The following is an 11,418-nucleotide window of genomic DNA, read 5'->3' as shown; positions in this document are numbered from 1 at the left end:
ACTCGCCCAAGTGAAAAACGCCTAGAACAAGACCTTTTGGACGCGAGAGGGGCCAGCAAAGTGATGGACTGGACACCCAGATATGGCTAAAGAGTAGTGCGGTACCTTACAGGGCACTGCTGTGAACTTCACAAAATGGGTGCCACATAAACATTTCACCACAACTCCCTTGCAGGTCATGGTGAGCCCCCCATAACACCCCCAAAACCTACTATACCCACCTGTCTACCACCCCAATAGCCCTTATGGCTTCAGGTGCCACCTATAAGGCAGTACAATAGGGTTGGGGGGTGCACATGTTTCACTATGAATGCAGTGGTTAGAGTGGCTTAGGGGCCTTGTCCTCCTCTCTTTGGTTCACTAGCCCACTGCCCAGACTACTTAAGCCACCTCTGTGCAGCTCTACTAGGCTTTCAATGGCAGGTGCTGATGTTCTGGAGGCAGATATGTAAAGTTGTTATTCTGATTTTTATGGCGGTGTGGGTGGGTGGAGGTCAGTGATCACTGAGGTAGTTTGTCTCTATGGTGGTCACTTTGGACACCTTCTGGACCTTTAGACCTGTTTTTAAATTGCCTAAGTTGCTTCGTATAAAGTTCTGTCTAGGCAGCATCGTTAAACTTTTGGTTAAACTTGATGCAAATCTCTCTCATGCATATTTATTGTGGATATCCTGAAAACCTGGCCTGCCTGTGGCTCTCGAGGTTCGGAATTGCCTACCCCTGTTCTAGGTGAATGCATGTAACACAAAGTGAGATTAGGAGAGAATGTCACTTGGGTTACTTATTAGAATCCTGAAAAGCTAGCATCTTTCCAAGGGGTTCATAGACAAAACCGCCGAAGACAAAGGCGCGCCCCGAAGAAAAAGAGTGTTTTTAGGGGCTCCGACGGGTTTTTGTTGGGGAAACCCCCCACTTTACTTAATACAGATCGCGGTGGCATTGTGGTGGGTTTGGGGGGTTGTAACCCCCCTCATTATACTGGAAACTTAACTGTTTCCGTGATTTTTAGGGAAAAAGTGAAGTTTTCAGTAAAATGTGGGGGGTTACAACCCCCCAAGCCCCCCACAATGCTCCCCAGAGCGCGGTGCGATCTGTATAAAGTAAAGTGTGGGGGGGTTCCTCCCCACACCTCCATCAGAGTTCTTTAAAACAGTCATTTTCTTCGGCGCGCGGCTCCGCATTGCGCTCAGTTGTCTGCGCGCGCCCTGGTCCCGGCGCACTTTTTGATCTGCCACCTTCCAAGGTCTTCAAAAGGTTTCACTCTGATTTTTCTCCATTGTATGCAGGAAACTGTAATCCTAATTTTCTCATGAAAAGTCAGAACTACAGTATGCATGCACTGGGTATCAGACCAACAAACAGTGAAGAAGTCCAGAGACACAGGTGTGCTTAGTGGTAAAATCACTAACATAACATCACATCGTGCTTCTAGACCGCGTAACCGTAAGTTAAACACAGTTTACAAAGGATTATATAAGAAAATAACAAAAGAAATTATTGATATAATGACTCGACACACACGTGTTTCGGCCCAGGCGGTCTGCATCAGGAGTCTACCGAAGAATATAAGATGTATAATCCATTGGAACCTGTTTCAAGAGTAAAATTTACACTATATCGAAGTGCCTCAAGACATGAGTAAAAACATGAAATAGCAACAGTGAGCTGATATTCAAAGAAGGCTGAACACCTTAATAAAGGCTCCTAAATTAAGATCTTATATTCTTTGGTAGACTCCTGATGCAGGCCGTCTGGGCCGAAACACGTGTGTGTGGTTATTATATCAATAAAACAGAGTGTTTTTACCACTAAGCACACCTGTGTCTCTGGACATCTCCACTGTTTGTCCATTGTTAACCTGTGGGGGCGACTCTCCTCTTTTCGTTTAGAGAATGACACGGGGACAAATTTTTCCCTGTCCCCGCAAGTTCTTTTCCTTTTCATGCCCCATTCCTGCAAGCTCCGTCCTCATCTGCACAAGCCTCAAACGCTTTAAAATCCTAAGTAGCAACATTCTAGAGCTCAGATTGTGATGTCATAATGCCTCATTCCACCAATGCCTAAGCTCCGTCCTCATCTGCACAAGCCTCAAACGCTTTAAAATCATAAGCAGCAACATTCTAGAGCTCAGATTGTGATGTCATAATGCCTCATTCCACCAATGCCTAAGCTCCATCCTCATCTGCACAAGCCTCAAATGCTTTAAAATCATAAGTGTTTGAGGCTTGTGTATGCGGCAGAGCTTACAGGAATGGGAAAGGAACAGTGACGAAACTCACGAGACGGGGACAAATTTGTCCCCATGTCATTCTCTAATTTTGTTTGCTGCACTGGGTATCCATGCTGGAAGAAGATGCCTTGGGGCATCATTGCTTGTAATTATCTTTCACTATGCAGAATAGGATTACTGTACAAGCCTACTTTAGGCTATCAGGCTAGGATAATCCAGTCCTGATTTCATTCATGTTTCTCTCTAATCAGCCCCCCCCCCCCCACCACACACACACACCCAGTACACACAAACATGAACATATTTGGTCTCTGTTTCTTTAAACAGCAATTTCCAAATTTGCCCTTGGCAATCCCATAACCAGTTGGGTTTTTGGGATCTCTACAGAGAATGTGCACGACATCAGTTTGCGTAAAATTGTAGAGATCCTACACAACCAGGCTGCAGGATCACTAGGGACAGGTCCAGCAAGATCCCATTAACAAAATCCCAGCACTAAAACCTAGACTGGATCAATGTGTCTTCACGAAAAGTGGAGATGGTTGCTGACCTTAAGGTGGATGACTACATAATCACAGCCAATGGGACCAGCAGTATAAACATCCATTGGACCTTAAGATAGGAGACCTACTTAAAATAGAAGATATACTCTGATATAATAAGAAGCTACAGACTGGATTTATGGCACTAGTCCAATGGATTAGAAAAAATACGAAGGAAGTCATTTTGCCGCTATATCAAGCGATAGTGCGCCCACATCTGGAGTACTGTGTCCAGTACTGGTCACCGTACCTCAAAAAGGACATGGCGGTACTTGAGGGAGTCCAGAGAAGAGCGACAAAGTTGATTAAGGGTATGGAAAACTTCTCATACGCTGACAGATTGGAAATGCTGGGGCTGTTCTCCCTGGAAAAGCGGAGACTTAGAGGAAACATGATAGAAACCTTCAAAATCATGAAGGGCACAGAGAAGGTAGACAGGGACAAATTCTTCAGGATGTGGGGAGCTACATGCACAAGGGGGCACTCGGAGAAATTGAAAAAGGACAGATTTAGAACAAATGCTAGGAGGTTCTTTTTCACTCAGAGGGTAGTGGACACATGGAACGCGCTCCCGGAGGCTGTGATAGGCCAGAGCAAGCTACAGGGGTTCAAGGAGGGTCTAGATAGGTTCCTAAAAGAAAAAGGGATTGAGGGGTACAGATAGAAGTAGAGGTAGGTTACAGGAGTAGTCAGAAACCACTTCACAGGTCATGGACCTGATGGGCTGCCACGGGAGCGGACCGCTGGGCGCGATGGACCTCTGGTCTGACCCAGTGGAGGCAACTTCTTATGTTCTTATGGTACAGAAACATATGAGTAAATTTCATCTTTCTTTGCATTGTCACCACACAGAATGACAGGTGGGTTTCATGCACTGGCAGAAAGGTACTTAAGACTAGCAACGGAGATGAAGCAAGTGCAGGGATGTTGTAGGATTTTGACATCTTGGGTCTTTGAACCGGTGCGCGTGCCTTCAAGTATATCACGCTGAAGACAGCAGCAGCCTGTCACACATTCTATCGCCTCTATCTTAAAATGAAAATTTAAGATTAAGCTATTAAAAAGAGCAAAATTGGTTTCCAGGGCACTAAACACACATTTGGATGACCTTGAATACCAGAGACCCAAGCGGTCTGTGGTAGGAATTCAATCTCCTAAGGGCAATGCAGCATTGACGATGAGGCTTGTGAATTACCCATGAGAATGGAAATACAAGAACATCATTGGCTATTGTCATTAGCCTGTCACGCATTGTAGAGCTTACAGAGATTTCAGGACTTCTGATCGGGCTTTTAACATTGTTGAAGAATTACACTCGCAGCTAAAATGTTATTTGAGTAATAGAAGTCCAGGTATTTCTTACTGTAATTTCTGGTCCTCAGCATTAAACAAGAAATTGGCAATTACACAAAGAGCAAATTCAATCTGATTACTGCAAAGAATGAACACGAATTTCTATCCCCTTTGCATTCACAACAAAGTGATTTTTCTTAAAGAGACAGTGCCACATTTTGATGTCCTATTTCTGCCCTGGGTTGGCGATTGCTCCTCTGAATAAGTGTCACACCAAAATCCTACCTCTGTGCTGGCATCAGAGGAGCATCCGAAAAGAAAAGAGGACACAGTGGGTACTCAAAGGTTTTGTCTCATAACAGTATTGACAAAAATGATAATCCCACTATTTCAAATGATTTTCATGGTTTTTTTGTTGTTTTTTTTAAATACACTCTTAAAGACAGATTCAGCCAGTGTAATTCAGGGCTTCTCATTTTAGGAAACAGGGAGTTAATTATTGCTTGCCAGTGGATTAAGAATGATAAATTATATATGGCCAATGCCAACCTAATCATTTAATAAGTTCTTTAGAGCTCTTGAGAAATAAACAAAGCTGCTTACACGCGGCAGGTGTTCTACAGGGGTGACGTTTGGGTGACATTATCTGATAGGGCCCGGCAGAGTGTTGTGGATTCCTATGAACGTGTGGGACTTCGCAGGCTTCCATCGTCACATGAGACAAACTCAGTTCTTTACTAAGCGATCAGAAATCGTAATGTTAGAGAGGCTGAGCCTTAGGGGAAAGGGTGGGTTTACTGAGGATTTAGGCACTGCTGTTCTTGGAGAACCTCTGTTACCTGCCTCAGTTATAACTGGCTCAAAGGTCCTCACGTCTAGGAAGAGATGGAGTTATGTTGATTTTTTTTTAGGCTCAGGAAATACTTGGAATAAAACCCCTGCTTTGTTTCACCTAATAGAATGGGTCCAACCATCCTGCCCTACAAAAGGAAGGAAAGTTCCTTTAGAAGTACATCCTCAGGTCAAAAGTTTGACCATGAGGCTCTTGGTGGGCAATTAGGAGGGGTTTCAGTTTATGAAAAGCCTCAGCTTTCCCTGATTGAAAGATTCTCGCACTCTACACTTCTCCCTCCGTATTCGCTGTGATAGGGGATTGACAGAACCGCAAATACAGAAAAACCGCAAATAACTTTTTCATGTTATTCACTGTTTTCTATTAAAAACCATCGTGAATATGGTGAAACCACGAATAACATGGTGGGAGACCTGGCCTGTTCCTGAAGGAGAGGCAACACACGGTGAAGAAAGTGCTGGGAATCGGCGATTTTCTCTGTAAACGCTTGGAATCAGCGATTTCTCTATGCAAGCCGATGTAATTTTGGGGGAGGAGCCAACAAGCTAAAAACTGTGAATAATCAAAACCGTGAATGCTGAAACCGCAAATAGGGAGGGAGAAGTGTATAATCATCCTTAGGAGCCAACAAGACAGCCCACCTTACCAGAAATAATTGCTGAGAAACTAGTCTTTGGAGGGTGGGAGAAAGAGGAGTTTTCCAGTCCAGTTTGTTTAAATGGAAAAAATCCTGCTGTAAAATTTACAAGAGTGAGCCAAGCATTTTTACTCTGCTTCTTGTGCTGAATAAAGTCATGCTTTTGCACTCGAAATTTGACTCATTTGGCTCTTTTTTGCTTGAAGGGCTTCATCACTAGCAAGGATGGAGATAGGCTTGCTGGTGCCCTCTAGACCTGCTGTTGTCTCTCCTCCCCTGGGTCCGCTTCTGCTATAGGTGCTGCCAACCTATCTCACAGCTGAAACAAGGCCTTCCTCTGTAGGCCCACACTACAGTGCTCCCACATCCTGCCCCCTTTGATGACTTCCTGTTGGATAGGGTGAGATGAGCAGCACTGGAGCAAGCAAGGTAAGAATTGACACCTCAAAATGTCAGTGTCTCTTTGCCACACTTCCCTTGCTTACCAAAGTCTCCTGGTTTTGATTACCAGTCCAGAACTCCTCAAACTTATGCACTGATACTGGGGTTCTAGCTGTGTCTTCCTGGATCAATCCCACAGTTTGACTGGCTAGCTGTCTGGTGCATTTGGACCCTGGCTGCCAGGGCTGAGGTTGAGGCTCCTTTTGTCGTTGTGGGTTTGAAACAGGGTTGGATAGAAGTATTTTCTAGATGCATCTCTTCAATTCTTCCTAGAAGCAGAGAAGTTTATAACAAAGGTGGCTGCAAAGACTGTTTGAAATGTGGAGCCACTGCTTCCTTGACCCTATTGCCCTTATAGGACGTGTCCAGAGCTTTGAAGCCCACAGACATGACAGTTTATGAGCACCAAGCCCTACTGCCGAGGCTCCAAAACACCAATAATTGAATAACCATCTCTTTTCCACCTTTCTTCCTTTTCCTACTAGCAATCTAATATTTCATGTTTGCCCTGAGGAAGAAAGTGAGAGATACCCTACTCTGTTCCATAAATTTTTCATGTATGGCCTTATAAAGAGTTGGTAGGAGGCTATGTCAGATGTTAACACAATGTTCTGGGTAATCTTTCTCCAAAGATAATCCAGAAGTATCTTATCATCCTTTTTGGACAACATTGGACCCTCCCTACCAATTGGTGTGGTCATTTTTCACATCTAAGAGACCGCCTTCCTTTTGACAGACTCCATGTCACTAAAATGTGAAGAAATTCTGAGTTTGGCACTGGCTAACAGAAAAAGGCTTCTACAAGGTATATCTTTTCTGTTGCATGATGACCCAATAAAACGTCATGTTCTAAAGTACTTGCTATAATTGGTAAGGCAACTGGCACTTTTCTGTTAAGACTCCAGGCAGTGCTCGAGTCTCTAAAATTGGCTGCAGCAAAACAAATCTTGGTGTCAGGGTTGTAGGGGTTGAGGCAAGGAATCGAGGCAGACAATGGCAATACACATTGTCAATAGAAACCCATCTCCAGACTCTCCACAAGGACTCCCTGGTGTGTACTCTGTGGCCTAGAGTAGATATGGTATCATCCTCAGAATTGGGACCCTTCTTAGATGCTGGCGTACATCAACTTACATCAGAGGGAAGGGGGGAAGGGAATTTTGATCTAGATCAGTGTCTATCAAACTGTGTGCCAAGGCACAGTGGTGTGCCGCGAAGAGATTCCAGAATTTTACTTGAATTTAAAAAATTTTAAATTTTATTTGTACCATTGATGATTATTAAGTGATATATTTATTGTTAATTTGTTTGGACATATTGTCACACTTATTGTAAGTTTGAAAATGAATAAAGAATTAAAAATTAAAAAATAAAAATAAAAATTCCCTTCATAAGTATACACGAGAATAGATGACTTGTACATCGTGAACACAAGAGTCTGTTAATGTTATGAGCATCGATGTGCGTAGGGATACAACCGCCCAGACAAGCATCATTCTTTGATGTGATTGATCCTTGAAAACTAATGGCAAGTAATTTTAGTTTTATTTTTTATGCCGTAGTAATCCTAACTTGAGCAACAAAGCAATCAAGGCTTTGTTACCGTTTGGATCTTCTTATCTTTACGAACATGGATTTTCAGCTCTGATAGAAATGAAATAAAAAAAAAGAGAACGACTGCAGATGATGAAGTGCGTTTGCTTGTTGACTATCAAGCCGTTTTGAGCTAATTTGCATTCATAAACAAGCACATCCATCGCATTGATTAGTAATTCTATCTACTTTAGTTTCACCGTTGTTATAATTACCCATACACAGCTTAAAGAACTTTAATTAAATAACTCTCAAATTTAATTTTTTATTGGTTTTCCAATTTTATCATTTTAATTATAATGTGCTGTGAAAAACATTTGCTCCATTTAGTGTGCCAGAGCAAAAAAAGGTTTGAGAGACACTGACCTAGACCATGGCTTCCCAGTAGCTCAAGGAGAGTTACATTCAGGTAGAAAGGAAGAGGATGAATGGTCTCGTGGATAGGGGTGCTTTGAGGAAGTGATGGCATCAACCTCTATCTCTGTGTTCCCAGAATTGTGCTTCAATGAGGTCTGATGCCAGCACCTTGTCTCTGCTTACTTTATAGCGCCAAAATTTTTCAATGGTAATTTTCCTTAAAAAAAAAAAAAAAAGGTACTAAGATCAGGATTGGTAGGAGGTTCCACCTTCCACTCCAACCGCAACGATAAAAGGGTGCAGGTTGCAAAAGGTTCAGGGTTGGTGACAACCTGTTAGTCAACAACGTGGCAGAAAAGCACCACTGAAGGGTTCATAGACAAAACCGCGGAAAACAAAGGCACGCGCCGACAACTGAGCGCAAGACGGAGGTGCGCGCCGAAGAAAATGACAGTTTTTAGGGGCTCCGACAGGGGGTTTTGTTGGGGAGCCCCCCCCACTTTACTTAATACAGATCGCGGCGGCGTTGTGGGTGGTTTGGGGGGTTGTAACCCCCCTCATTATACTGTAAACTTAACCTTTTCCCTGTTTTTAGGGAAAAAGTGAAGTTTTCAGTAAAATGTGGGTGATTACAACCCCCCAAACCCCCCACAACGCGGCGCGATCTGTATAAAGTAAAGTGGGGGGGTTCCCCCCCACACACCCCCATCGGAGCCCCTAAAAACAGTTATTTTCTTTGATGCGCGCCTCCGCGCTGTGCTCAGTTGTCCGCGCACGCCTTTGTCTTCCGCGGTTTTGACCTGACACCCACTGAAGCAATTTACTGCTACAAATCTTAAGCGCATCATTTACCTGCAGACTGAGGGCTCCTTTTACTAAGCTGTGATAGCGGTTTTAGCGTGCGCAGAATTGCCGTGGACGCTAGACGCTAAAGCCCGCATTGAGCTGGCGTTAGTTCTAGCCACGTAGCGCGGGTTTAGCGCGTTAAAATTCCGCGTGCGCTAAAAATGCGATCGCAGCTTCGTAAAAGAAGCCCCGAGATTTTTTTTGTTTATGTACAAGATTTGCTTTATGGGTTTGGCACGTTTGTGGAGTTGCTAGCCCTATGCATTTGTATCCACGTCTAGCTTTTAGGGCTCCTTTTACAAAGGCGCGCTTAGCGGTTTAACGCATGTAATAGCGGGCGCTAAACCGCCGGACATGCTAGCCACGACCGCCTCCTCTTAAGCAGGCGGTAGTTTTTGGCCAGCGCAGGGGTTAGCGCGTGATGAAAAGTCGCGTGCGTTAACCCTGCTAGCGCGCCTTTGTAAAAGGAGCCCTTAAGAGCTGGAGGTATACAGTAGTTTTAGATTTCACGGCTCTGAATTTGCATGACATATTTTAAACAAGCTCTTCCCAATCTCTGCACGACATGAAGAATGCTTACTAAATTAAGAGCGTCAAAGAAAATCTCTTTAAAACCACTCGCAGGCAAGCGAAGGGCAGGTTGTTATTTCGAGTGGATGCACAGACTTGTTCCAGCTCGCTGGCTTTTGAAGTGTCATGGAACTCGTGTAGGTAGCTCGCTGAAAGCATTACGAAAAGGACGGCAGGCACAGAGAGTCTCATTTGCTGTTCTGATGCAGGTTTCAAGGTGCTATAAATGATAATAACTGTGGTTACCTAGGAATTATTAGTTTCTGTTTCATACAAGTCTTTCCGATACACTAATTCAGCAATGTGTCAGCAGTCCCCAGGGAGGGACTCCATCTAGTCCAGTGGTCTCCAACTAAACCCTTTGCAGGGCCACATTTTGGATTTGGCGGTCCTTGGAGGGCCTCAGAAAAAAAATAGTTAATGTCTTATTAAAGAAATGACCATTTTGCATGAGGTAAAACTCTTTGTAGTTTATAAATCTTTCCTTTTGGCTAAGTCTTAATAATAATATTATAATTTATAGCTAAAGAGACAGATGATCAAGAAACTGTTTTATTTTACTTTTATGATTAGGATAAACATACCGAGGGCCTCAAAATAGTACCTGGCGGGCTACATGTGGCTCCCGGGCCATGAGTTTGAGACCACTGACCTAGTCTAAACCAAATCCAAATCACAGGAGATTATTACTGCAGTTTAAATATATTTTAGTATGTCCCCTTTTTACATAAAATTGTCCCTTATTAAAAGCCCTTAGCTCTACTAATCCTGAAGGAGACAGGAATTGCAATAATGTGTGATACCTTTTATTCGGTCAGCATATGAACTAAGGATGATGGGGGGGTCTCAAACGTTGAAGACCTACGTCTTTTTTCATGGTCCAGCTAAAAATATCCCAACCTATAAGAACATAAGCATTGCCTCTGCCGGGTCAGACCAGGGGTCCATCGTGCCTAGTAGTCCGCTCCCGCGGCGGCCCCCCAGGTCCATGACCTGTAAGTTCTCCACCACCTAAATTGTTTATGCCCTAATCCTGAAGTACCATGTAAAGTACCCCTCTATCTATACCCTGCAATCCCTTTCTCCTTCAAGAAGTCATCCAAGCCCTTTGTGAAACCCAACATTGTACTCTGTCCTATCACCTCTCTTGGAAGCGCATTCCAGGCGCATTCCAGGTCCATTCCAGGCACATTCCAGGTCCACCACTTCCATTGTCAATAACCTCGCTCATAGTCCATTTTATAGGTCAACCCCCCTTTTTTTGTTAGTCACACCCAGTAGGTGGTGTTTTGTGGAATAATCTATCTGCCTGGAGTTAATCTCAGTATCTTTCGCTAACCCCGCACTAGGCGCCCAAAACTAACGCCAGCTCAATGGTGGCGTTAGCGTCCAGCGCGTGCAGCAGTTTGGCGCGTGGTTAGTGCCCTATAACCGCTATCACAGCTTAGTAAAAGGAGACCTAAGTTATGCTTTGCCACAGGGATGCCACAGGGATACAAGATTTTCAGCACTTCCCGGTCGTCACAGCGTTTCTGCTTCCTGTAAATACATTCCAAAGCCACTAAACTCAAATAGACTTTTTAAAGACTATTTTGTGATGTAATCAACATAGCGCAAAAATATCACTGATCCAGCAAATTGCAACTATGACATAAGAAAGGTAGAAAGAAGAAGAAAACAACACCACAAACCCAAACACGTGAATACCAGAGTGGAATTGTCCAAATAAGAAAGATGTGCACTGGAAAATATGTCCTCCAATACGTCTGATGATATGGAGATCTTTATTGTTCAAACATCAAAGTAACACATTCAATGACTTAATGACTCGACATGTACATGTTTCTGCCCTCAGGCCTGCCTCAGGAGTCTTAATGATGAAATATACAGCTAGTGTTATCACTAGCTGTATCCGCGATATGGTATTCTTCCTTGATTGGCCTTTTAGTCGAATCCAGTTGAGTGCCAGTATACTCTGTATTTCATCATTAAGACTCCTGAGGCAGGCCTGAGGGCCGAAATATGTACATGTCGAGTCATTAACCCCATTGAACCC

This window comes from Geotrypetes seraphini, chromosome 5 (genome assembly GCF_902459505.1).
Source record: "Geotrypetes seraphini chromosome 5, aGeoSer1.1, whole genome shotgun sequence".
Taxonomy (NCBI): Eukaryota; Metazoa; Chordata; class Amphibia; order Gymnophiona; family Dermophiidae; genus Geotrypetes; species Geotrypetes seraphini.
The sequence above is the reverse complement of the archived record's forward strand: the minus strand, read 5'-3'. Positions refer to the sequence as shown.